The following is a 24,740-nucleotide window of genomic DNA, read 5'->3' on the forward strand; positions in this document are numbered from 1 at the left end:
TCTTTTCTTTTTAATATTTATTTGGCTGCGCCAGGTCTTAGTTGAGGCACCTGAGATCTTCCTTGCGGCATGTGGGATCTTTAGCTGCGGCATGCAGGATCTAGTTCCCTGACAAGGGATTGAACCTGGGCCCCCTGCATTGGGAGTGTGGAGCCTTAACCACTGGACCACCAGGGAAGTCCCTGCATTATTTCCTTTAATTATAGTGCACATGGCTCTGTGACCCACCTCAGTCTGGGATGGAGGAGCCTGAAGCAGATACCGGCAAGTCCTTTGATGATGAATGAGTAAAGGGATGCACGGATCAGTGGGTGGCTGGGCCACCTCCTCCCCAGGAGGGCAGGTGCCACACTCAGAGGTGTCCCTCTGAGGCACCGCCCCCTGTCATCAACAACACTGACTTGTGCCAGAGGACCAGAACTGGGACACGGACAGGCAAGAGAGAGACCAGATTGAATAGGACGAAGGCTTTGTGCTGGATTACTTGGAAAGGAAAGGCAGGAGATAGGTAGGCTTAAGACTTCCTCACCAGACAAAAGGTAGCCATTGGAAGAACAAGGCGGGCCCAGCTGCAGGGAAGGGTCACACGAAAGAGCATTGTCAGAGCATCGGTCAGTCAGAAAGACCAGGAGGTCTTTAAAAAGAATTTGTAATGAAATTAACAATGAATTACTGAGCATCTACTGTGTGCTAAGTACTAGGTACTGTAGTACAGCAGTGAATAAAACAAAAACTAACCTCAAGAAGCGTTTAGTCCAATGCATCTAGAAACAGAAAGTTCAGTTTTCAGTCCTGCTCAAGAGCACAGGGTTCATCTCATATTTAATGTTATTTAAAGCATCACATTGTATAGAGTGCTTTTACTGTCCCGGGGTTCCCTGCAGCCCCTCCCCTGCTCCTAGGTCCAGTCGCTAGGCACTGCCCCTCTGGTCCTGTGCTACTGCTATAGCACAGCCTTGCTGCTCGTAATCCAAACAGTCCTTTCTAAAGTATGGCCAGCCCTGAATTCACCCTTCGGTTGCTCCGAAGCTTTTCCTGGCCCTCGCTGTCTGAGGATGAATCCCAAGTTCCTCTGTGTATCCTCCAAAGCTGCTGAGTCCCTCCCATTGTTTCCCCCCAGACCTGTGATCTCCACGACCTGGTCCTCCAACAGTTGTGCCTCCCCCAACCATGCTTCTGCAGTTCCCTCTGCTGGGTATGCCTGCCTCTGCCCCACCCCGGACTATCTGTATGTATGTCCCCCTCCCTAACCCTCTGCACCAAGCATGTCTTCTGAACTGGTTTCAATCTTGACTGTGTTCTTCACTAGCTGTGTGGCTTGGGCAAGGCTCTGAGCCTCTTCCGAACAGTAGAATCAAGGCAAGTAACATCTGCCCTTGGTTGCTGCCTTCCTAGAGGCCCAGCGCCCTTCAGGGCATGGACACAGGCGGGTAGGTATTATCACCAGCACTTTACAGACGAGGCCTGGAGATTCAGAGGGGCACTGACCACCCAGCCAAGGTCACTCGGCCAATACGGGTGTCTAAATGCTTTCTGGGTCTCAGTTAACTAACATGTAGTGTTGGGATGATGAACTCCTTCTAGATTCTGCTTCTAGCCACAGGCTCGCTGAAAGGGGTGAGCTGGGGCAGAGGCATGTTTGCACCAGAGACCCAGCTCCCCAGGTGCTGGGGTTGACCCAGTTCAAGCTGAGCTCCATTCTCCCTGCCATTTGGCACGGGGGCTCAGAGAGTCTGAGTCAGGGAGGTGGAGGGCCAGCTGGGGCGGGTGCATAGGGGTGCAGCGGGACGCTGAGCATTGGGAAGGCAGCCCAGGGGCCAACTCCAATGGTCCTGCCATCCCGCTACCCCCAGGGGCCAACTCTGTCACTTTTCTCAGGCCTGGCCTCTGGGAGACAGCCCGGGGAAGCCCCGCAGGGAGCCTGCCTCCTGCCGTTGAGGTGGAGTGGTCATCTCTGACCAAGCCAGTGCCCCCAGGGAAACCTGCCGTTCTCCCTGCACGGGGTCCTCTTTACGACTCCAGGCCCGGCACGCATCTGAGCATTGGGACTGTTGGTTTCCCCCGGGGCGTCACCTCTCCCCCCACAACCCAACCTGCTCCAAAGCCCCATCCTGGGGTCTCAGGTCTCTCTCCCTGCCTCCCAGACCTAGGCCCACGGTTCTGTTCTCCCTGTCCCGTGGGTGAAAATGTAACCTGCTCAGGAAGACCCCGACCACTCTGCGGTCTGCTTTACTTACCTGGTGTTGCCCAGGTGGAGTCTGACGTCTCCCACAGACGTCAAAGCCGGGACCGTCTGCTCCCTGCGCACCCCCGCAGGCTGGGCACAGACCAAGTGCCCGCTAGATTCTAAGACGCTCCTGCGTAAATCCTTCCGCGAGGCAAAACAAAGACCCCCGCCTTTCCGCACTTCGCCTCCCTCACGGAACTGGGCGCACAAATTGGGACACCTGGCCCCTCACTTTGCCCCTGTAACTCCTGGTACTGTCGCCGCCTTTGAGAACAAAGTGACCATCCCCGACGGGCGACCCCTCGATCTTTATAAAATTCAACCGTGGAGAATGCGGGCGTCGATCCCGCTACCTCTCACATGCTAAGCGAGCGCTCTACCATTTGAGCTAATTCCCCAGCTCGAAAAGACTTCCGCCGCCGAAACACATTGTGGCTCACGTCATCACCCGTTTCCTCCAGGCCCTCCGACCCGCCTGCCCGCCGGTCTCGCTACCCCATTGGTTCTCTTGCAGCTCCCAGAGCTACGGCCATGATTGGTTTGGCTCAATTTAGTTTTAAAAAGCATTGGCTATCGGATTGGTGGTCCGAAGCGTCCGTCAAGCGGAGGCCCTGCTGTTGCTACGGCGTAGGGGGACCCGGCCAGGTTTCTCTCGGTTTCTGATTTGTTTCTCCAGACTCCGGGGTCCTAGAGGTTCCGGATCCGTCAAGTCCATGGGAAAAGAATGCGCCCCTCGCACTTGACGGACGGGGTCTGCGAGCCAATCGGAGTGGGTGCAACGGGGCAGCAGTGTGACCCAATAGGTTGCAGGGGGAGGGAGAGGGAGGCCAATGAGCGTGGAGCCGGGGGCGGGGGCAGGGCCTTGATTGGTCGCGAGGCGGCCGGAGGGAGGGCGGGGGGAACTCAAGGCCTGCTTGATACGTCCGCCATTTTGGGCGCTTCGCTGATGGTGTCGGTGAGCGCGTTTCCCGCCTGAGCGCAACTAGCGGCGAGTCGCGGGCACCTCCAGGTAATGGGGGGAGGGGGCGGCGGAGCGGACCACGGCGCGGGGTGCGCGGGGTGCGCGGCGCGTGGGCGGCGGCGGGGCCCCTCAGCCCGGCCTCGGCGGCTCGGGGAGGGAGCGTCCCGGCCCCCTCCCCTCCCCCCCGGAATTCGCCGCTGGGCGGCCGGGGAGGCGCGGCGCCCGGGCTCCCCGGCTCGTCCCCGCCCGCGCCTGTCAGCCGCTTGCTCTCCCGCCGCAGGCCGCGGGGGCCCCGCCGGGCCGGGCGTCTGGGTGGGTCGCGGGCCGGGCGGCGAACTTTGAGCCCGCGTTGACGTCCGCGGCCTGGCGCGGCGGCCGGGCGCGCCCCTAACCCGGCCGGGCCCCGCTCCGCTCCGGCCTTCCCGCCCCGAGCGCCGTCCGCTGCCCGCGGGCCCCGGAGCGCGGAGCGTGTCAAGTTGAGGCGGCGGCTCGCCGGAGACTCGCGAAGGCCATTGTTGGACGCGGTTCTCCGGGAAACAAGTTCTGTGGGTTTCTGCTCCTTCGCCGTAGAGTCATCGGGATACGCAGAGCCCGGCTCGGAGCGTTTAAACCTCCTTCCGAGCGATTTGCTAACTCCGGTGTTGCGACTCCAGCGCAGACCTGGTCGCGAAAGCCTCCCTGGCGCAAATGCACTAGGGGGGTGGTCCTTCTTTCGGCCGCAAGTACCTCCCTCTTAAAGAAACCCTCTCGCCGTTCCCTCGGAGGGGCTTCCTCCCGGTCCTACTTGCCATGATCACAACTTGGACTCTTGGTTGTAGGTGGACGGAATGAGTCCTTGGATGTACCTGTGTGTCCTGACGTTTCAACCTCGGAGCTTCGTGTAATTTTCTCGGTACTTCACCATTTTCTCTGTGGGTCGGATAGAGCTTTATGTTTTGTTTTTCTGGGAGGGGCGCTTGGGAGTTGTTTCCTTTCGTCCTCACAGCACTTAATGTTAATGTGGCTGTTTTGTTAATGTGGAGTTGAATGCGATTATGTCCTCAAGGTCACGTTGTAGGTAGGCAGCAAGTGGGAAAGAGACTCCAGATTTCCAGCCACTGGAAAGTCTCCTAAGCGGTGGTAGTGGGGGAGCTTTCTTTGCTCTCGGGTTAGACTGCCTGGTTTCAGGTCTCAGCTTTACCACTTTCTAGCCCTGTGACCTTGGGCAGGTTACCCAAACTCCCTGCTCCTTCTGTGATACGGGAATAGCAGCAGCGTCTCCCTCCTTAAGTTTGTCGGGAGGAAAGGAGTTAATACGTGTAAAGAAGCTAGAAACGGTGCCTGGCGCGAGGAATACACTGAGTAATTAGTGGCCATTATTAATTTAAATTTGATTTTTAAATGTTTAGATACTATTAGGAAGTCACATGAGTGTTTAAGTCCTGGCTTTTGGTGTCTGTCTTTAGAAAGCTCTGCGTGTTTAAGAGGCATTTGGCCTGAGAACCACCCAGGAGAAGGGGTGGTTGAAGATTGATTAAATTACAAACGTTTTTTGGAGTAATTAGTGGTGGTGCCTCGGAATGGTTTAAGAGATGGTTAAATAAAGAAAAGGCCATCGGGAGCTCAAGTCGGATTCTGTTCCTACCGTACTCTTTGGATACTACGTGTTGAGTGTGATTGGCCCCCAATAATTCTAGAGTTTCTTGGTGTACTCCTGGGTTCTTACTGAGATTTGAAAGGTTGCTGTGTATTGAGATACACTTCAGTGAAGATAGCTTGGGAAGTAGCTGTTGTCCTGGATGGATGTTTTGCATTTCAGTGTGTTTGATCAGAGTCTAGAATATCTAACAAAATGCCACGCACTCACTCACACGTATACTCACAGTCTTTTGATTCTTGCCCCGTGCTCTTCTGCCTGGTACTTGAAACCATGCTTGCCTTTCCGCTGGAATTACTTGCTTGGGCCTTGGCTTGCTTCGTTGCACTTGGGGAAGTGTTATTTTGATAGACTTGGTCTTAAGTACAGATGAGCATCTCGCTGGTTTAACTTACTGAGGAACAGGAAGAAGATTGTTTTAGATTAGAAAACTAGCTTTTGTGTAAAGTATAGCAAAACAAAAACTTGCTGGTTTCAATTAACTGCTTGGGAATTTGAGAATCAGACCATAACTGGACAGAAAATGAATAGTGATAAAATTAAGGCTTGACTGGGTGAGGTTTGCTTAGCCTCTTTAAAGTAAATTTTTGCATTGATTTGGTACAAAGATAATGTGCTTGTTACAGATGAGACATCTTCCTTAAAACAGTATTGGTCAGGATTGGAATTTAGTTTGCTTCTTTGATAAACTTGTATCTTGGAGTTTTGTATTTTGGATATTTGAGAGGCAGCCTGAGTGTGTATATTGGTCTAAAATTTTACAATGCTTTATTACCCTTAAGAATGATAGCGAAGTTCTTCTAACCATCTGCTCAGCTAAAACGCAGCTCTGAGTTTATTTCATAAAAAGCACAAGAGGCTGTGGTTGCTCCTCCTCATAAGTCAAGACCTGAGCCCTGGTGTGAGCCGAGGATTCGCTGCTTTTTCTTAGGTGAGATGGATAGAAAAAAATAGACCTGGCCTCTTGACTTTAAAAAGCTTTCTTATCTCTCCTTTCTTAAGAGAACCTCAAATCGTTGGTTTTTGATTTACTCTAGATCAGTGGTTCTCAACTGGAGGATGATTTTGCCCCAAAGAAACATTTGGCAATGTCTGGAGACGTTTTTGCTTGTCACATCTGTGGGGTTGGGCAGTGTACTAATGACTTCTAGAGGGTAGAGACCAGGGATGCTGCTAAACATCCTATGATGCACAAGATGGCAACCCTCTCCCCCCAATAAAAAATTATCCAGCCCCAAATATCAGTGGTGCTGAGGTTGAGAAACCCTGCTCTAGATAGATGGCCTAATCTGGCCTGCATTGGAATCATTTGGGATACTTTTTAAGACCATGGGTGATGAACTCCACCTCTAGAAATGTGTGGTGAGAGTGAGAATATGTTTTTAAAAGCTCCTCAAGTAGCACTGAAGTGCAGCTAGTTTTTGGAACCACTCTTCTGGACCACAGATTTTAGGGACTGCTTGTGGGTCAAGGAATTCTTTGTGTCATCTGTGAGCTCTACCTATACCTAGATCCTACCTTGGACATTACTTAGTGGGGAAAGATGGTGTACGTACGTTATTTTCAGGTGCTGAACTTCAAAGGAGACTGAAATTAAAAAAAATTTTTTTAAGTGAATTTATTTTATAAAATAATTGAGAACCTGTTTTTTTTTTCTGTTGCTTCATGAGAATCTATTGCCATAGCTGAAACTTAGTGCTGTCAGGTGTTTAGGATTGTTTGTGCCTATGCTAAATAACCTTATCCTACTGTGATTTTTGAGTTTTGTATCTTTTGCCCTCATCCTGTCAGTCAGCTGTCAGTTCTGTTTTTAGATGCCAGCTTCATCGTTATCTTTTTTTTTTTTTTTTTTTAAATGAAAGCCTATTTCCAGAGAGTTAGCCCTGGATTGATTTGCCAATTCTGCCCTTTGAAGGCAAGAGAGAGGCAAACTCTATGCTTATTGTTTAACACAGTGACCCTTGCTTGCTAGCAAAGGGGGATTGCCTGTGCCCTGGACTCTGACCAAAGTGGGTGAGTGTTTTTCCTCCTGGGGAGGTGAGGTACAGTAGAAGAGAGACCGGCAGAGATCCTTTTCTCACACACACTTAGAATATGCATGATCTAGTTTATTGAGTGGAAAAATGTTAGTATAAAAATTGTACAGATTTTTACCAACCAAATGTTAAAATCTCGACATATAAAAGGGAGGAGATCAGGGAGGCACTTTCTAATCCTTCATCCTGAAATCAGGCCTGTGGCTATGCTGAGAATGACAAGTGACCACTCCTCCTGTCTGCTTCTTCTAGTCGTCATTTATTTGGTCAGCAAATATATTGAATCCTTACCCTGTCAGGAACTGTATTAGGGATTCAGTCATGAACAGGCATTTAAGACTTGCAGTCTATGGGGAGAGGCAGCATTGACAAAAGAGATGTCCTTTTGGCTGTGAGGCCAGGGAACACAGCTTGTTAGACTTGTATGTGGTGTAAATAGCAGACTCTTAATGAGAGGCCCTAGAGACTTGAGAGGAAAGAGCTTGTGTCTGCTGGTTGGGTGGTTGAGATTGCCAGAAGTCTCTTGCCAAAAAATAAAATAGTTACACCTTTGTTTCTCATAGGTATTGAATAGTTACTTCCACTTTCCTCCTTGGTTTGGTGTGTCTAAGCAGTGCCACTCTTCCCATGCTGGTGAAGCTGCTTTGCAGTGACAAATAGGATTGACCTATATTGTCTTTTGCTCCATAGATGTTGGTTGCAACATCTTGATCAAACTTGAAACACTGACTGTTCCCATACTGATCAGAGGCTTGGTGTAGGTTCATGCTAAACATCTTGAGCATCCTTGAAATCCATGGTGCTTCCAGTGGGAATGGGATTTTTCCTGCTGCAGTCTGGATCGAGGTTGACTGTAGATTTGACTTTGACTTTGGCTTACATTTAGTTGCCACGGAAACCCCCTTTCCTTCTCCCTCCCCCTTTATTTTTCTTTACTGGGAGGGGAGAGAGAGTTACTAGTCAATGCCCAGTTTCAGGTTTTGAATGATTATGAACTGACGTCTGGGTACCAGGTAGATTGGCTAGACGGTAAAGAAGCAAGTAAAAGGGAATCTTGGCAGTACTCGAAAGGCTTCTTAACCTTAAAAAGGGCATTTTTGTGTCACAGACTTTGCAAAGGTCTGGGGTTACTCTGAGTAGAGGAGGTTTACTACTTCTCACTTCTGCTGGCTAGTGTTGATCTGTTTTATTAAGTATTAGTGAAGACTACACAATCGACTGATTTTATACAAATAAAGTTTGATAGGTTCTGAGCATCTTTTTACTGATATAAGGAGACTCTGATTTTGTACTTCTCAACAACTCTGGAGAAAACTAGGGTATTATTAATTCCAGAATATCTTACAGCGGGAGTATGTATTGACTTGGAATGGTTTGTGTACACCAGATGCTGACTGCCCTGAAATATGGTGGCCCAAAGGAAAGATGAATGAGATTGTTTTTTGAAACATTAGGCAGCCGAACTAAAAAGGCGGCAATAAATAAATAAATAAGTAAAAGCAAGCAAGCCTGCAGAAGTAAAAGTATGACTGAATGTTGAGTCAGACTTGGAGAAAGCCGTGTGGATTGCTAGTGGGAGCCTGGAGTTCCCTGGACCTGGATGTAAATCTGAACAATAATGCTGGTGTCAATAGTAATGCGACACACTGACAAGGAGAGAAAGGGGAGCTTGCCTGAGAATGCATGGCCCTCTGAGACCCTATCAGGGTGAGTAGGCAGCAGTTACACTAGCCACTAAGGCACACTCCGGGGTGGCCTCCTCTATCCCGTAAGGCTTAGTGTAGTCAGTAGGCATTGGCTGGACCTTGGTGAAATCTGGGCCTTCAGTCCCCAGATGAGGCAGTGGTGCGAGGAACATTGACAAGTATTGACTCGAGTGGCTGTTTGGGGCTTCCTTTCATGAGAATCATGGTTTTGGAGGTCACTGATTATTAGAGAAAGATTTAGGTCATTCTGGAAAATCACCTGTAGGCAGCAGAGAAATCTCAGTTCCTGGGTGATTCCTTAGGGTTTCGGTGGCCCCAATAGACCGTAATTTCAAGTGTCATTTGTTTCAACAATAACATCATAGCTGGAACTCACGGCGAGTTAAGAATAAACACAACATTGTAAATCAACTATACTCCAATAAAAATTTAAAGAAAAACGAATAAATGGTTAACTTCTGAGTTGGTGTTTTGTTTGTTGTTGTTGTTTGTTTTTTAGTGGTAGTACATATCTGTTTTTGTCATTGTAGTAGATGAGGGAGTGTAGTGTCTCCTGGTTTACTTTTGTTGACTTAGAGATACATAGGGTTTCTGTTGCCTCTGGACAGTGGGCAGGTCACATCTGCCTCTGTTGCCTGTGATGAGACCCAATCCCTTCTGATTAAACAATACTCTTTGAATCACCCCCTTCCCCCCTTTCCACTGTGGACCTCTCATCCTTGATTTATTATACTCTTAGATGGATACAGTAGCTATGTATTTGGCACCTATCATAGGGATAGTATTTTAAGCTAAGGAAGTTTTCACAGATTAATATCTGTTCTCTGTTCTCAATTCAGAGTGTCTTGTGGAGGTCAAGAGTGCACAGGACCTAAAATAGCTGACTTTGAGTTCTGGCTTCCACAGTCTTCCAGCTGTGTAATCATAATGTTAGATGACATCTCTGTTCCTTTGTTTCCTGTTTGTGAAATGAATATTAAATATAAACGAACTAGCACAATGCCTAGTACACAGTAATATTTGTTTTAATATTACTGTTATTAGTCTTCTTCCTAATAACAGTAGAAATAAGTTCAGAGATGACTAATATAAGCTTCAGTGAAATGCCCTGAAAAAGTGAGATGGAGTATTATGGCATCATAGAGGACCTTCGAGGTCTAACTAGCTGCCCTGGGGAAGTATAGGATGATGGCGAAGTGGGTGAGGGCAGGTTGTAGAGTTCGGTGGTAGTGGTGTTGTCGTCTTCCTTTTCCCCCCAAATTTGGATTATGTTATATAGATTTTATTTGCTAAAATGTGATAATATTTTCTTACTGGGGTGGGAGTAGAGATCATAAATTTGAGGTTTTGCACTTTGCTTTCTAAAATATTCATCTTTAAAATCTCTCTGGTGCTTTAAGACAGTATAAAAATCCCGTTTGCTTTGGAATCCCTCGTGTTATATGGAACCATATTTTTTCAGTGTACTGTGCTCTTGGAGATAATCATACGTCTTGAAGGATCAATGTTTTGTTTTCGTTTTTAACTTTTATTTATTTATTTGACCGTGCCACGAGGCATGTGGGATCTAGTTCCCTAACCAGGGATCGAACCCGTGCCCCCTGCAGTGGAAGCTCGTAGTCTTAACCACTGGACCGCCAGGGAAGTCCTTGAGAGATCAGTGTTTTTTAACAGAAGATTGGCTCTTTTAAATTTTGCTTTCAGTTTCTTTTCAAGTTTCACATTATAACCAGACAACTCTTTTCTGTAAAGGGCCAGTCAGTAAATATGTTAGGCTTTGCTGGCTATATGGTCTCTGTAACTACTCGATTCTGCTGCTGTGGTATAAAAGCAGCCACAGTCAGCATGAAACACATGAAGGTGGCTGTCTTCTAGTAGAGTTTTATTTACAAAAACAGGTGGTGGGCTGGATTTGACCTGTCTTGCTCTAACCTGTTCTTTGTTTCAATTTTTAATGAGATCATATGTTCAAGGAGTATATGTCAGCATGTGTACAGATATTAAATGTTAAAACTACCAGTTGTGCACCCACTGACCCGCTTAAGAAATGGAATGTTGCCACTACCTTTGGCTTCCTGTATGACCTCCCCGACCACTCCTACCTCTTCTGACCTCCCCAAAGCAAGGGCTGACCTGCATGTATCATTTTCTTGATTTACTTTATGGTGTTACCATCTGTGAATGTATCCTTATATAATATAACTTAATTTTTGCATGTCTTTATATAAATGGAATCATTTTGTTCTGTAATTCCCCCCTCCCCTCTTACTGTTTTTGAGACTCATTTATTCAGATGTTTGAGTACTTATGTCTTAGGCGATAAAACATACGTTCTGATGCTGGCTGTATTAGCAGTGAGCAAAGAAGACATTGTCCTTGTCCTCTGGAACTTACGTGTTGGTGGAGAAAGACAGTTAAAGACAGAAAGTCAAAGACACGGTAGTCATGTGGTGATGCAGCTGGGAGCAAAGTCAAGCCAGGTGGGTGGGGGCTGTTTGCAGATTGAAATAAGGTGGTCAGGAGGGGCCTTCCTGAGACCTCTGAACACAGGAGGTGAGGCAGGGAGCCACGTGGCTCCGGGTGGGGGTGGGGGTGGGGGTGGGGTAAGGGGAGTCTCACAGGCAGAGTCCAGTGCACGTGAGGTGCTAAGAAGGGTTGTACCTGTTGTGTTGGAGGGACAGTAGAGAGCCAGGCTGGAGGGAGAGTGGCAGGAGAGAAAGTCGGGGTGGGGGGGCGGTGGGGGGGTGGGGGTGGGGTGGGGTGGGGGCGGGAGCCAGTCACACAGGCAGTTGGGATTTTGTCTATTTCTCTGAATGAGATGGGAAGTATTGTAGTGTTTTGAGCAGGGGTGTGATATGAGATCTGATTTATGTTTTTAAAAGGTTCCCCTGAAACCGTGTTAAGAATAGCTGCCCCTCTGCTGCCCAGGATCCAACAAAACAATAATGGCAGCTTGGACTGACGGGGCACAGGGGTGGAAGTGAGGAGTGGTTGGATTCTGGGTGCATCTTGAAGGTCGGGCCAACAGGCTTTGTTGACAGATTGAATGTAGCTGAGAGAACGGAGTGAAGGTGATACCGACCAGGGGTTTTTGCTTGCGGTCAAGGTGGTGGGAGGTGCAGGTTTGGAAGTAAGATCAAGAGCTGGGGTCTGGGCCTGTTGCATTTGTGACCGTCTTCGTTCGAGAGCCAACTGGAGCCACGTAGGGTTACGGCGTTCGGAGTTGAGGGGAGAGGTCTGGGCTGAGGATAGACATGTGAGAGTCCTCAGTGTTTTCATGACACTTAAAAGTCCTGATGTTGAGTGAGCGCACTGATGAATGAGGGCCGAGGCAGCAAGGAAAATGGGGACAGGCAGGCTCCCAGGTAGAGGAGAACCAGGTGGTCCTTGCATCTTTGAAGATGGGGGAGGTGTCGTCAAGGGGGAGGGAGTGAGAACCCACGCCCAGTGCTCCTGCTGTGCCCTCAGGTGAAATGAGGGCCCAGACTTGTCCTCTGGCTTTGGTGGCACATGAGTCACTGATGGCCTTGACAAGAGCAGTCCCCACACGGTGGTGCAGGAAGAGCCTGGAAGGGAGGGTTCACGAGGGATTGAGAGAAGAGGAGGGCAGTGGAGAAAGCCCTTTTGTGGGCACTTGGCGCCGTGCTAAAGGGAGAGTTGGGGCCCTGAGAAAGTTTGGTTGAGATGGCCGAAATTACAGCATTTTTGTACTGTTCGTGGGAAATGGTTCTGTACAGAATGAACACCTTGATGAAGCGGGAGAGGGGACATTTGCTGGGAATGGGCCCACGTGGAGCACCCGTATACTCTTCCTTGGTGAGATGAGGGAGAGCATAGTAGGGGAGCTGGCATGGTGGGAGCAGGGCCGTTTTCTTCTTTCTTTTTCTCTCCGTGAAATAGGAGGATTTGTCAGTAAAAATGAGGGTGAGTAGGGGCCGGTGGGGTGTGACGAGAGAGGAGAAGGTATGCAGTATTCTATGGGAAGATCAGAATGTGAATGGACTAGCCATGTGGAATGGCCTCCTGAGGGGAGCCGTCCTTAGTTTAAAGTGAAAAAAGCAGTTGTGTTCTTTTTCCTGGGAGCAGAGTAGGCAGTGTTGCAGTTGTGGTTTACCCAGGCAAAAGTGGCAAAGCAAGAGAAGTGATTGTAATGGTGAGGTATGGACTTGAAGCTGGGAGGTGAGGGAAGTGAGACCATGCAGATAATGAGTTTTGTCTACATTGATGTGTGTAGCTATAGTTTATTCCTGTTCACTTCTGTGTTCTATTTCAGACTGAATATCTCATTTTATTCTCTGTCCTATCATTGTAGGATAGGATTGTTTCCACTAAAGAAACAACGAGGCTTTGAACAAGTGCAAAAGCATTTTTCCAAGGTATGAAGCCTTGGAGAGAACTAGAATTGCAGGGTAGTGGGGGACCTGTACAGCTTTAACTTTAGTTAAAAATAGTTGCCAGTTTACCCTCCTACCAGCACTGTTGTTCTGCATCCTTGCCAACTCTTGGTATTGTCCGACTTCTTTGTATTTGCCAGATTGGTGGGTGTGAACTTACATCTCATTTTTTAATTAATAGCTTTATTGAGATGTAATTCACATATTACAATTTACCCACTTAGAGCGTACAATTTAATAGGTTTTAGTATATTCACAGAACTGTGTAATGATCACCACAATCTAATGTTCGAACATTTCATCATCCTGAAAAGAAACCTTGTACCCATTAGCAGTGACTCTCCATTCCCACCTAACCTCTAGGCAACCACTAATGGACTTTCTGTGGATTTGCCTGTTCTGGACATTTCATGTAAATGGAATCATACAGTATGTGGTCTTTTGTGACTAGCTTCTTCCACTTAGCATGTTTTCAAGGTTTATCCATGTTGTAGCATATTTCAGTATCAGTGTCATTTCATTTGATTGCTGAATAACATTCCATTGTATGCACATATGACATGTTATTTATCCATTCATCAGTTGGTGCATGTTTGGGTTGTTTCCACTTTTTGACTGTTGTGAACAGTACTGCTGTGAGCATTTGTGTAAAAGTCTTTGGAGGGGCATAGGTATTTATTTCTCTTGGTGTATAGTAAGGAGTGGAATTGTTAGGTAATGTAACTGTGTTTAACATTTTGAAGACCTACCAAACTGTTTTCCAAAGTGACTGTACCATATTATATTCTCACCAACACTGTATCAGGGTTCTAATTTTTCCATGTCCTCACCAACATACATTATTTTCTCTTTAAAAAAAAATTATTGCCATGCTAGTGAAGTGTGGTATCTCATTGTGATTTTGCCTTTCCTGAATGACTAATGCTGTTGAGCATCTTTTCATGTCCTTATTGGCTGTTTGTGTATCTTCTTTAGGGGAACGTCTGTTCAAGTAATTCTTTGGCCATTTTTATTAATTCATTTATTTCTGCATGGTTTTAATGTTCTTCTTTCATATTACTACTGAAGTTGAGCATTTTTTTGGCTATTTGGATTTCTTCTTTTGTGAAATACCTGTTTGTCTTTTTTTTTTTTTTTTTTTTTTTTTTTTTTTTTTTTTGTGGTACGCGGGCCTCTCACTGCTGTGGCCTCTCCCGTTGCAGAGCACAGGCTCAGCGGCCATGGCTCACGGGCCCAGCCACTCCGCGGCATGTGGGCTCTTCCCGGACCGGGGCACAAACCTGTGTCCCCTGCATCGGCAGGTGGATTCCCAACCACTGCGCCACCAGGGAAGCCCGCATGTTTTTTTTGTTTTTTTTTTTGACCTTGCCACTTGGCTTGCGGGATCTTAGTTCCTTGACCAGGGATTGAACCGGGACCCCAGCAGTGAAAGTGCCGAGTCCTAGCCACTGGACTGCGAGGGAATTCCCTTAGATATATTTTTTTACTTGCTAATATCTTAGGATTTATGTATCTATGTTCATTGGTAAGATCTTTAACTTTCCTTTTTTGTATCAGCTCTATGAGTTTTGCTATTAAGGGTATTCTCAGTCTAATAAAATAAGCTGTAGTGTTTGTATGTTTTTTTTCTCTTAGAGAGTTTGTATGTAAAATTGTAATTATCTGTTCTTTCATTTTGATAAAGCTTGCCTGTAAAACCATCAGGGCCTGGTGTTTTCTGTCTGAATTTAAAAATTACTGGCTTGGTTGCTTTAATATTTATAGGCTCATTAGAGTCTTCTTTTTCTTGAGTCACATTTGGTAATTTACATTTTTCTAAAACATTTATTTTGTCCGTGTTTTCAAATATATTGGCAGAAAATTATAATCTCTTTTGACTTCGCCTGATTTGTAATTAATTACTAATATTTAGTTTCTTAAACAAGGATTTTTAGCTCATTAATTTTCAGGTCTTTTGTATACATGTATACATATATATGTAAATAAAGTAGTAACTGCCCTTTAAATACTACTTTAGCTCCAATTCAGTAGTTTTGCTATGCAAAATTTTTATCTTTTAGTTCTGAATATCTTCACATTTTCATTTTGATTTCTTCTCTGCCTTAGAAATTTAGAAAGTGTGTTGAAAAATGCTGATATATTGATATATATTTAATTTATTTATTTATGGCTGCATTGGATCTTCATTGCTGTGCGCGGGCTTTCTCTAGTTGTGTCGAGTGGGGGCTACTCTTCGTTGTGGTGCGCGGGCTTCTCATTGCGGTGGCTTCTCTTGTAGCAGAGTATGGGCTCTAGGCACACGGGCTTCAGTAGTTGTGGCATACGGACTTAGTTGCTCCACGGCATGTGGGATCTTCTCGGACCAGGGCTCAAACCCATGTCCCCTGCATTGGCAGGTGGATTCTTAACCACTGTGTCACCAGGGAAGCCCTGTATCTTTTAATCTTTGTTATTGATTGCTAACATACATTGTGCTAATAAAATGTGGTCCAGTGTGATTTTGATTGTTTGAAATTGTTGAGGCTGTTTTAATGGTGTCTAGTTTGTGGCAGATTTTTATCAGTTTTCCATGTGTGTTTAAAAAGAATGTGTTTCCAATTTTAAGGTCAGGTTTTCCCATGTCTATTGGATGAAACACATTAATTGAATTCACATTCAAACTAGTGTCCTTAACTAATACTGTCTGCTTGTTCCATCAGTTACAGAGAGGGGTGTTGTTAAAATCCCATTGTGATGGAACATTTGTCAAATTCCTATAGTTCTCTCAATTTTTGCTTTCTATCTATACGTTTAGAATTGCTAAGTTTCCAGTGACTTGCACAGTTTGTCATTCTGTAACGAATCTTTGTTTCTAGGAACATTTTTTCCACTAAAATATATTTTGTCAGATATTGGCATAGCTGTACCAAGGGACTTTAGTTAATGTTTGCTTGGTATATATTTTTCTGCCCTTTAACTATCAAGTTTTGGTGTCCTTAATGTTTTAGGAGTGCCCTTTGAAAGCAGCACACAGCTAGATTGCATTTTCATAATTTGAGTTTAAGGTGGTTAGTCTATTTACATTAGTTGTGATTGAAATATTTGGTTTATTTCTACTTTTCGTATTTTGTGCTCTCTAATTGGGCTTTTTTTCTGTTCTTTTCCTTTTCTTGCCTATATATTGTGGGATTTTTTTCCTTCATTCCTGTCTGCTCTTTTTACCTACACCCAGTAAGAGATTAGACACTTCTTTTCTTGGTGATCTTAGACATTTCATATTTAACTTAAGGCCTGAAGTTAATTGATATCTTTACCCTTATAAGAATTTTCAAATGCTTTTAATCCCAGTTTATATGCAGCTATTGCCTAATTAGATTAGAACTAGAAGTGAGCTGTCAGTTGTTCCTTATCCAGGAACTTGAGGTATTCTGTGCCTAAAGTGCTCTTCGTGTTGGCCAGTCCAGCAGATATGTTTAGTCTTTTTTTATTTTTAGATTGCTGGTATTACTTTTTATTTTTGATTGTTCTTTCTGCGTCTTGCTACTTTTGAATAATCATGTACCAGATATTGTTTTGGATATGTGTCAGCATTCAGAAAACTTTAAGAATTGCAAGTAATGCAGGCTGTTCATTTTTTAAAAACTCATTTTTTATTTTTTGGCCGTGTTGGGTCTTCGTTGCTGCGCGTGGGCTTTCTCTAGTTGTGGCGAGCGGGGGCTACTCTTCGTTGTGGTGTGTGGGCTTCTCATTGCGGTGGCTTCTCTTGTTGTGGAGCACGGGCTCTAGGTGCGCAGGCTTCAGTAGTTGTGGCTCGCGGGATTCAGTAGTTGTGGCGTGCAGGCTCAGCAGTTGTGGCTCACGGGCTGTAGAGCACAGGCTCAGTTGTTGTGGCACACGGGCTCTAGAGTGCAGGCTCAGTTGTTGTGGTGCACGGGCTTAGTTGCTCCGCGGCATGTGGGATCTTCCCCGACCAGGGCTCGAACCCGTGTCCCCTGCATTGGCAGGCGGATTCTTAACCACTGCACCACGAGGGAAGTCCCAGGGATGTTCATTTTGTTAAGAGCTGGCAAATGTGATTGTTTTTTCCTCTTTAAATGGAGTGTTCCTGTGTCAATAAGGAATTTCTTAAAGATTTTCTGGTTCTTCATATTAATTAGCTCATTTTTATATCCAGAAATGGAAAAGATTTCAAGACTAGTTACCTTTTTAAAATGGGATCATTTGATTGCTAGGAAACGTTTATGTGAACTTTAAATGTGACTCTGGCCAAGTATAGAACACCAAAAACAATCTGGAAAAGGGATGTGGATCAAAATAGATTCTGAGCTGAATCTGTCTTTGCGAAAGGAAAAGAGTAGAGTTCAGCATTTATAATACGTGGCCTATCCTGAGGGAGAGGGGGGATGGTTTTATACTTATTTCTTTATATTAAGTCTTTTCTTACTCTGACTAGTAAATTAAAAGAGGCATGGAGGAACATACTAGCATAGGCTGGGCTGGGCTGGAACTCACTTTATGATAGTGTGGTTAGCAAGACTTGTAAATTGAGGAGAGTTAGGGGGTTTGGTGCCAGTGCTGCTGATGCCAGGAGTAAAGAGTTAATAACTACTTCTAGTCCTATCCGAGTAATGTTCAGTGAGGCCAAGGAGCTTGAAATGCATAGGTATTATAACTATTGTTTTCATCAAATTTCAAAAAATAGAGTTTGATAATCTTCCAGGGCAACGAGGAAAGAATGAGGAAGAGTTGTAGGGGGCACAGGGTAGAGAGAGAGCGAGCTGGTTTAGCAGAATTGTTGTGAGGATTAAAGTTAAGCGTTATTGGGCATGTTTATGTTTATCCCCTGAAAAAAGTAGAGTCCATTCCTGCCATTTACCATATTGTCAGGCTTAAAATTTTTCAATTTTTGGCATCAGTGACTGCTGAATTGCCTCTTGATTAGTGTAAACCTTCAGCAGCCTGCCCTTCTTACATACCTGCCTTACACTGGGTAGATGTAACTGTCTCTTCCTATTTTGTTTGCCCAGTGCCTGTTATTACGGTTGTCACTTGTGCTTGAGTCATTACTTGCATATTTTAACTCTTTTCACCTTAAGGTGAGTGTAGGATGTTCATCTTTTATATGAAGAAGGAACCTCTGGGAGGGAGGGAGGACGTCTAGCCAGAATGATTTCGCGAAAGCGTTGTTAAGTTGATGAGAACTGGATTGGAATCTTGGTTTGACTACTGAACTAGCTGTCTGACTTTGGGCAAATTATTTCACTTTCTGAGCCCCAGCTTCTTCCTATATAAAATGGAAGTAATATTAAAGTTCTCCTCCCTTTTCCATAGAAGATAACTTTGGGTAATTTGAATTTGTAGGGTTTTTTTTTTTTCCCTTGCAAGTGTATTAATGTAGAAGTCATAAACTTTCACAGAACAAGTGATTAAGGCTATGCTGATTTTGTTAATGGTTAATATTTTATGAACTCTTTCACTGGCTTTGGTTTTGAAATCTTGACTGGTAGTAGGATATTGTGAAATTTTCTTTTTTACTCTGTTGCCGTTTTTCTGTTTAGAATAGAAGCCTTAGTTTCAAAAACTTAGTCAATGCGTGATTATATTTGCTTTGAAAAAAAGTAAAAATAGGTAAGACTAAAATCTCTTCTGCTCACCTTCCCCCAGGTCTTTTCTGTCTTCTGCTGTTAATAGTTTTGTCTCTATTTTTTTTATTCTTTTCTATGTGTTTGTATTACTTATATATGTGCTTATAGAAACTATACAGTGTTAGGCATACACCTTTTTTTTCTTATCATTCATCACTTTTCATTGAGTCCCATGCAGTACACAGAGATCTGCCTTCTTTTTAATTACTGGTATACTTTATAGCCATTTCCCATTTCAGTGGGCTTTAGATTTTTATTTTTAATCACAAACAAATTTGGGTTGCTTTTATTTGTTTATTTTTCAATATAAATTTATTTATTTTTGGCTACGTTGGGTCTTCACTGCTGTGCGTGGGCTTTCTCTAGTTGCGGTGAGCGGGGGCTGCTCTTCGTTGCTGTGCGCGGGCTTCTCATTGCGGTGGCTTCTCTTTTGCCAAGCACAGGCTCTAGGCGCACGGGCTTCAGTAGTTGTGGCACACGGGCCTCCTTGCTCCGCTGCATGTGGGATCTTCCCGGACCAGGGCTCGAACTCATATCCCCTGCATTGGCAGGCAGATTCTTAACCACTGTGCCACCAGGGAAGCCCTGGCTTGCTTTTAGTTTGTTACAGTAAAGCACTTTGTTCTTAGAAGCTTCTAGAAGTTTAGTGTTTGGTACAGAAGTAGGTGAAATACTAAATTATAAGCTGGCTTCTTTGCTTTTTATCGTTACGTACAAAGTACAACTGTTAAGCAGTGGAAGGAAACCTTTTTTTAGAAAGCTTTTCTATTTATCTCCTTTTCAAATGATGTATAACATATATGACGTTTTTAAGCTCCACTATAAATGAACAGTGATTTAGCAAATCTTTTCTTCCTTGTTGTAGAATATGCATAACACAAATTTACATTTAACCATTTTTTAAAATTAATAAATTTTATTTCATAAGCAGTTTTAGGTTCACAGCAGAATTGAGGCAGAAGTACAGAGCCAGAAGCCTATATACTCCTTGTCTCCCCACGTGCCCCCCCCCAACCTCCATGAACCTGTGTTGACACATCATTATCACCCAAAGTCCGCACGTTACATTAGCTTCACTCTTAATGTTGTATGTTCTGTGGGTTTAGACAAATGTATGATAGCACGTATCCACCATTGTAGTAGTCTGTACAACAGTTTCACTACCCTAAAAATCCTCTGGGCTTTGCCTGTTCATCCCTGCCTCAGACTTAACCCCTAACAACCACTAATCTTTTTTTTCTTTCTTAATATTATATAATGAAAACAGGTGTATTTATAACTTCAGCATACTTCATAAAATCTTTATTCACTGAAAATAGACAAATGTTTACAAAGAACATTTAACTTAAATTTCATAGTAGCTTATAAAATGGCACTTGAAAGAGTGACCTGTATAAGGAAATAAGAGTCTTGTCAAGAGAGACAGTAAACTATAAATATACCACAATGTTAAAAACCTCAGTGTTCTATAAGAAAATCAATAAATATAACTTAATCTTTCTGGGGGGAAAGGTATTTAGCATTACAAATTTAAAGTACAGATTTTATATATGAATTCAATACGGAATACATTTAAACCTTACAATGCTACATAATCATCGTCTATCTTGTGGAAAACAATAAAAATATGCACTATTATGTATAAAATAGATAACTAATGAAAACAGATTGTATAGCACAGGGGACTCCACTCAATGCTCTGTGGTGACCCAAATGGGAAGGAAATCCAAAAAAAGAGGGGATACATGTGTCCGTATAGCTGATTCACCCTGCTGCACAGAAGAAACCAACACAATGTTGTAAAGCAACTACACTCCAATTTAAAAAAAAAGTAAATTGAAAGAAAAAAGAAAGAAAGAATAAAATTCTTAACCACACACAAAACAATTATATACTTTTTGAATATGTGTACATCAAACCAAAAGGTTAATTTTACTTTTTCCTTTATTGACAACTTTGGGTGCATTTTTAGGTTTTGGTTCCCAGAGGGCATTTATTCCAATGCCGTCTTGAAGCCGCGCCTCTGTCCAGGTCGCCAGCCTTTTTCTTGTCTGTTATTTCCTTGACTCTGTTCATGTATACTCTGATTCTTTCCAGTTCCTGCTTTACTGGATGTTCCTTAGGATTGACTCCCTGAGTTGCCGCATAAACCCAAAACATTGAATTTAATGTGTAAGCAGAAACTAAATCCACTTTTGCTTGTTTAAGTGGGTCCAACTTCTACAACAACTCATTTCTAGAAACACACATCATACTCTTCAGCATCTCATCCACAGCCCCAATGGAATTCTCAAATGTTGATAAATATTCATGAATTTCTCCTGGGTAGTCTTCATTAATTTCTTCATCTGCCATTATTATCAACTCTTAGGCCTTCCACTCCTGCCTCCCAGAAAGCAGTTGGCGGCGGTGACGTCAGTGGCACACAGGCTCTGCCCACAGCGAGCAGCGCTCTCCGATGACCTCACTAATCTTTTTAATGTCTCTATAGTTTTGCTTTTTCTAGAACGAATTATAGTAGGAAACATGCAGCACTGTAGCCTTTTTAGACTGGCTTCTTTCGCTTAGTAATATACGTTTAAGGTTCCTCTATGTCTTTTCATGGCTTGAGAGATCATTTCTCTTTAGTGCTGAGTAATATTCCATTGTTTGGTTGTACCAGTCTATGCACTCACCTACTGAAGGACATCTTGGTTGCCTTCGAGTTTTGGCAGTTATGAAAAACCTGCCATAAACATCTGTGTGCAGGTTTTTGTGTGAACATAAGTTTTCAGTTCGTTTGAGTAAATACCAAGGAGCATGATTGGTCTCATAGAATGAGTTAGGAAGTATTCCTTCTGTTTCTGTCTTTTGGAAGAGATGATAGAGAATTGGTATAATTTTTTCTTTAAATGTTTGGTAGAATTCATCAGTAAACCCATTTGGACGTGATGCTTTCTGTTTTAGGTTATTAATAATTGATTCAATTTCTGTAATAGATGTAGACCTATTCAAACTGTCTATTCTTATGTGAGTTGTGACAGATTGTATCTGTCAAGGAGTTGGTCCATTTCATCTAGGTTATCGAATCTGTGGCTATAGAGTTGTTCATAATATTCTTTTATTATCCTTTTATTGTATATGGGATCTGTAGTGCTTCCCCTCTTTCATTTCTGATATTAGCAGTTTAGGTCTTCTTTCTTCCTTAGTCTGGAAAAAGTCTTACGAGTTTTATTGTTTTTTTTTTTTTTTTTTTTAAGAATCAGCTTTTGGTTTTGTTGACTTCCTCTACTGATTTCTTGTTTTAAAATTCTTTTATGCTCTAATTTTTATTATTTCAATTTTCTGCATAGTTTGGAATTAATTTGCTCTTCTTTATCTAGTTTTCTAAGGTGAAAGCTTAGATTATTGATTTTAGATGTCTTCTGATATATGCTTTCAATTCTATAAATTTTAATCTAAGCACTGTTTTTGCTGCATCCCCCAAAGTTTAGTAAGTTGTATTTTCATTTTATTCAGACATTTTTAAAGTTTCTCTTGAGATTTTTTTGTGTTTGATCCATGTGTTATTTAGAAATGTAATGTGTAATTTTCAAGTACTTTGGGTTTTTCCAGCTATCTTTCTGTTACTGATTTCTAGTTTAATTGCATTGTGGTCTAAGGGCAGACATTGTATGATTTCTGTTCTTAATTTGTTAAGGTGTATTTCATAGAATGTCTTGGTGCGTGTTCCATGTGTGTTTGAGAAGAATGTGTGATTTGCTACTGCTGGATGAATTAGTCCATACATGTCAATTATATATGGTTGATTGATGGTGCTGTTGAGTTCAGTTATGTCCTTATTGATTTTCTGCTTGCTGGATTTGTCTATTTCTGATAGAGGAGTGTTAAAGTCCCCAGTTATAATAGTAAATTCATCTATTTCTCCTTGCAGTTTTATCCTTTTTTGACTTGTATTTTGATGCTGTTGTTAACTGCATAACATTAAGGATTGTTATGTCTTCTTGGAGTATTGACCCCCTTTTCATTTTGTAATAACTCTTCTTATCACTGACAGCTTTCTTTGCTCTGAAGTCTTCTCTGTCTAAAATTAATATAGCCACTCTCAGTTTGTTTTAATTAGTGTTAGTATGGTCTAGCTCTATCCTTTTACTATTAATCTATATGTGTCTCTGAATTTCAAGTGAGTTTCTTGTAGACAATATATGATATGCCCGGGTGTAGGTTTTTGTTTTTGTTGTTTTGCATTTATCCTGCTTGGTGTTCCCTGAGATTCCTGGATCTGTGGTTTGGTGTCCGACATTAATTTGGGGGAAATTCCCAGTCATTATTGCTTCAAATATTGTTTCTCTTCCTTTTCTCTTTTCCTTCCGGTATTCCCATTGCATGTATGGTATACCTTTTGTAGTTGTTCCACAGCTCTTGGATATTTTGCACACTGCCCCCCCCCGCCCCGTTTTATTCCTCTTTGCTTTTCCATTTTGGAAGTTTCTAGTGTCATATCTTCAGGCGCAGAGTTTCTTTCCTCAGCTATGTCCAGTCTACTAATGGGCCTATCAGAGGCATTCTTCATTTCTGTTACAGTATTTTTGGTCTGTAGCATTTCTTTTTGATTCTTTCTTAGAATTTTTATCTATTTGCATTATTTTATCCGTTATTGCATGTTGTCTGCCTTTTCCATTAAAGCTGTTAGCTTTCCTGGTTTGATAATTCCAGCATCTCTGGCATACATGACTGGTTCTGATGCTTGTTCAATCTCTTCAAACTGTTTTTTGTCTTTTTAGTATGCTTCGTAATCTTTTTTGAAAGGCAGACATGATGCACTGGTAAAAGGAACTGTGAAGAATAGACCTTTGGAAATGTAGTGGTAAATTGTCTGGGGAGGGGAAACGTTCTGTAGTGCTGTGATTCAGTCTCCGTCTTTTGGTGAGCCTGTGCCCCTGAGCTGTGAACTTCACCAGTGCTTCTCTGCTTTTTTCCTTTTCTTAGGTGGTACAGGATGGCTAGAGTGGCCTGGAGTTGTGTACTTCCCTTTCCTCATGCGGAAGGTTAGAGGGGGCTGGAGTTGGATATTTCCCTTCCTCCAGGTAGGTTAGGTTCTGGTAAAACCTCAGTGGGTTAGGCTCTGGTAAAATAGTTTTTTTTTTTAAGGTGAGCTTTGTTAAGAACGGAATGTCCTGATATATTTCAAAAAAGAAAAGCAAAGAAAATGTTCTTTTCCCCCTCCCAGAAACATGAGGGGAGGGGAAAAGTCTATTCACTCACCTACTGAAGGACATGTTGGTTGCTTCCAAGTATTGGCAAGTTTGGATAAAGCTGCCATAAACATCTGTGTGCAGGTTTTTGTGTGATCATAAGTTTTCAACTTCCTTGGGTAGATACCAAGGAGCCGATTGCTGGATTGTATGGTAAGAATATGTTTAGTTTTGTAAGAAACTGCTAAACTGTCTTCCAAATGCCTGTACCATTTTGCACTTTCATCAGCAGTGATTGAAAGTTCCTTTCACTCTACAGATCCTCACCAGCATTTGGTGTCAGTGTTTTGGACTTTGGCCATTCTAATTGGTGTGTAGTTGTGCCCAGTTGTTTTAATTTGCATGTTTTTGGTGCCATAATGATGTGGATCACATCTTTGTTAATGACTATATTTCAATGGATAGATAAAAGAACCTTGGTGCAGATAAAATCATTGTTATTCAGGTTCCATGTGTTTGTGGATGACCTGGATTGTTTATCCTGTGGTGGTCCCCACAGTGTCCTGTGACCTCTATATTTAGACATTTCTCTTTTTTTTTCTGTTATAAACTCTTTGGACATTGTTATATATAAGACTTTTTTACTCAGGATAAATATCTTAGTATGAACTCATTAAAGCAGAGTAATTGGGTCAAGGAATGTATAGATTTTTAACACCCTTTGATATCTATGGCCAGAAGAATTACCCCAGTTTATGCTTTTATCAGCAGTTCCAGCCAGTTTTATATTAATGTATATTTAAAATCTTTTTTATTAGGGGAAAATTTTAACACAAATATAGAATAGTGTAATGAACCCTCAGGTACTCAGCTCCAACAACCATAAACCCAAGGCCAGTCCTGCCCTACTTACTCCTTCAACCCCCACTTCTCTCCTGGATTGTTACTATTTTAAAACTCTATTGAATTGTAATAGAAATAT

General features: G+C 43.2%; 1 protein-coding gene across 10 annotated transcripts in view; it reads left to right on the top strand.

Moving 5' to 3' along the window:
- The first annotated feature begins 3,129 nt into the window (after positions 1–3,129).
- PPP6R3 (protein phosphatase 6 regulatory subunit 3) overlaps positions 3,130–24,740 on the top strand; it is a 125,634-nt gene continuing 104,023 nt past the window's right edge. For 7 of the 10 annotated variants that reach the window (XM_082661334.1, XM_082661333.1, XM_082661339.1 and 4 more), the window contains exons 1-2: positions 3,130–3,236; positions 4,007–4,080. The gene's annotated coding sequence lies outside the window, so the exon portion shown is untranslated. Of the gene's footprint in view, positions 3,237–4,006; positions 4,081–23,552; positions 23,651–24,740 lie in introns of all 10 variants that reach the window. The other 3 variants (XM_082661336.1, XM_082661337.1, XM_082661338.1) reach the window with 3 other exon arrangements.

The sequence above is a fragment of the Grampus griseus genome (assembly GCF_964374135.1).
Source record: "Grampus griseus genome assembly, chromosome: 8".
Lineage (NCBI taxonomy): Eukaryota > Metazoa > Chordata > Mammalia > Artiodactyla > Delphinidae > Grampus > Grampus griseus.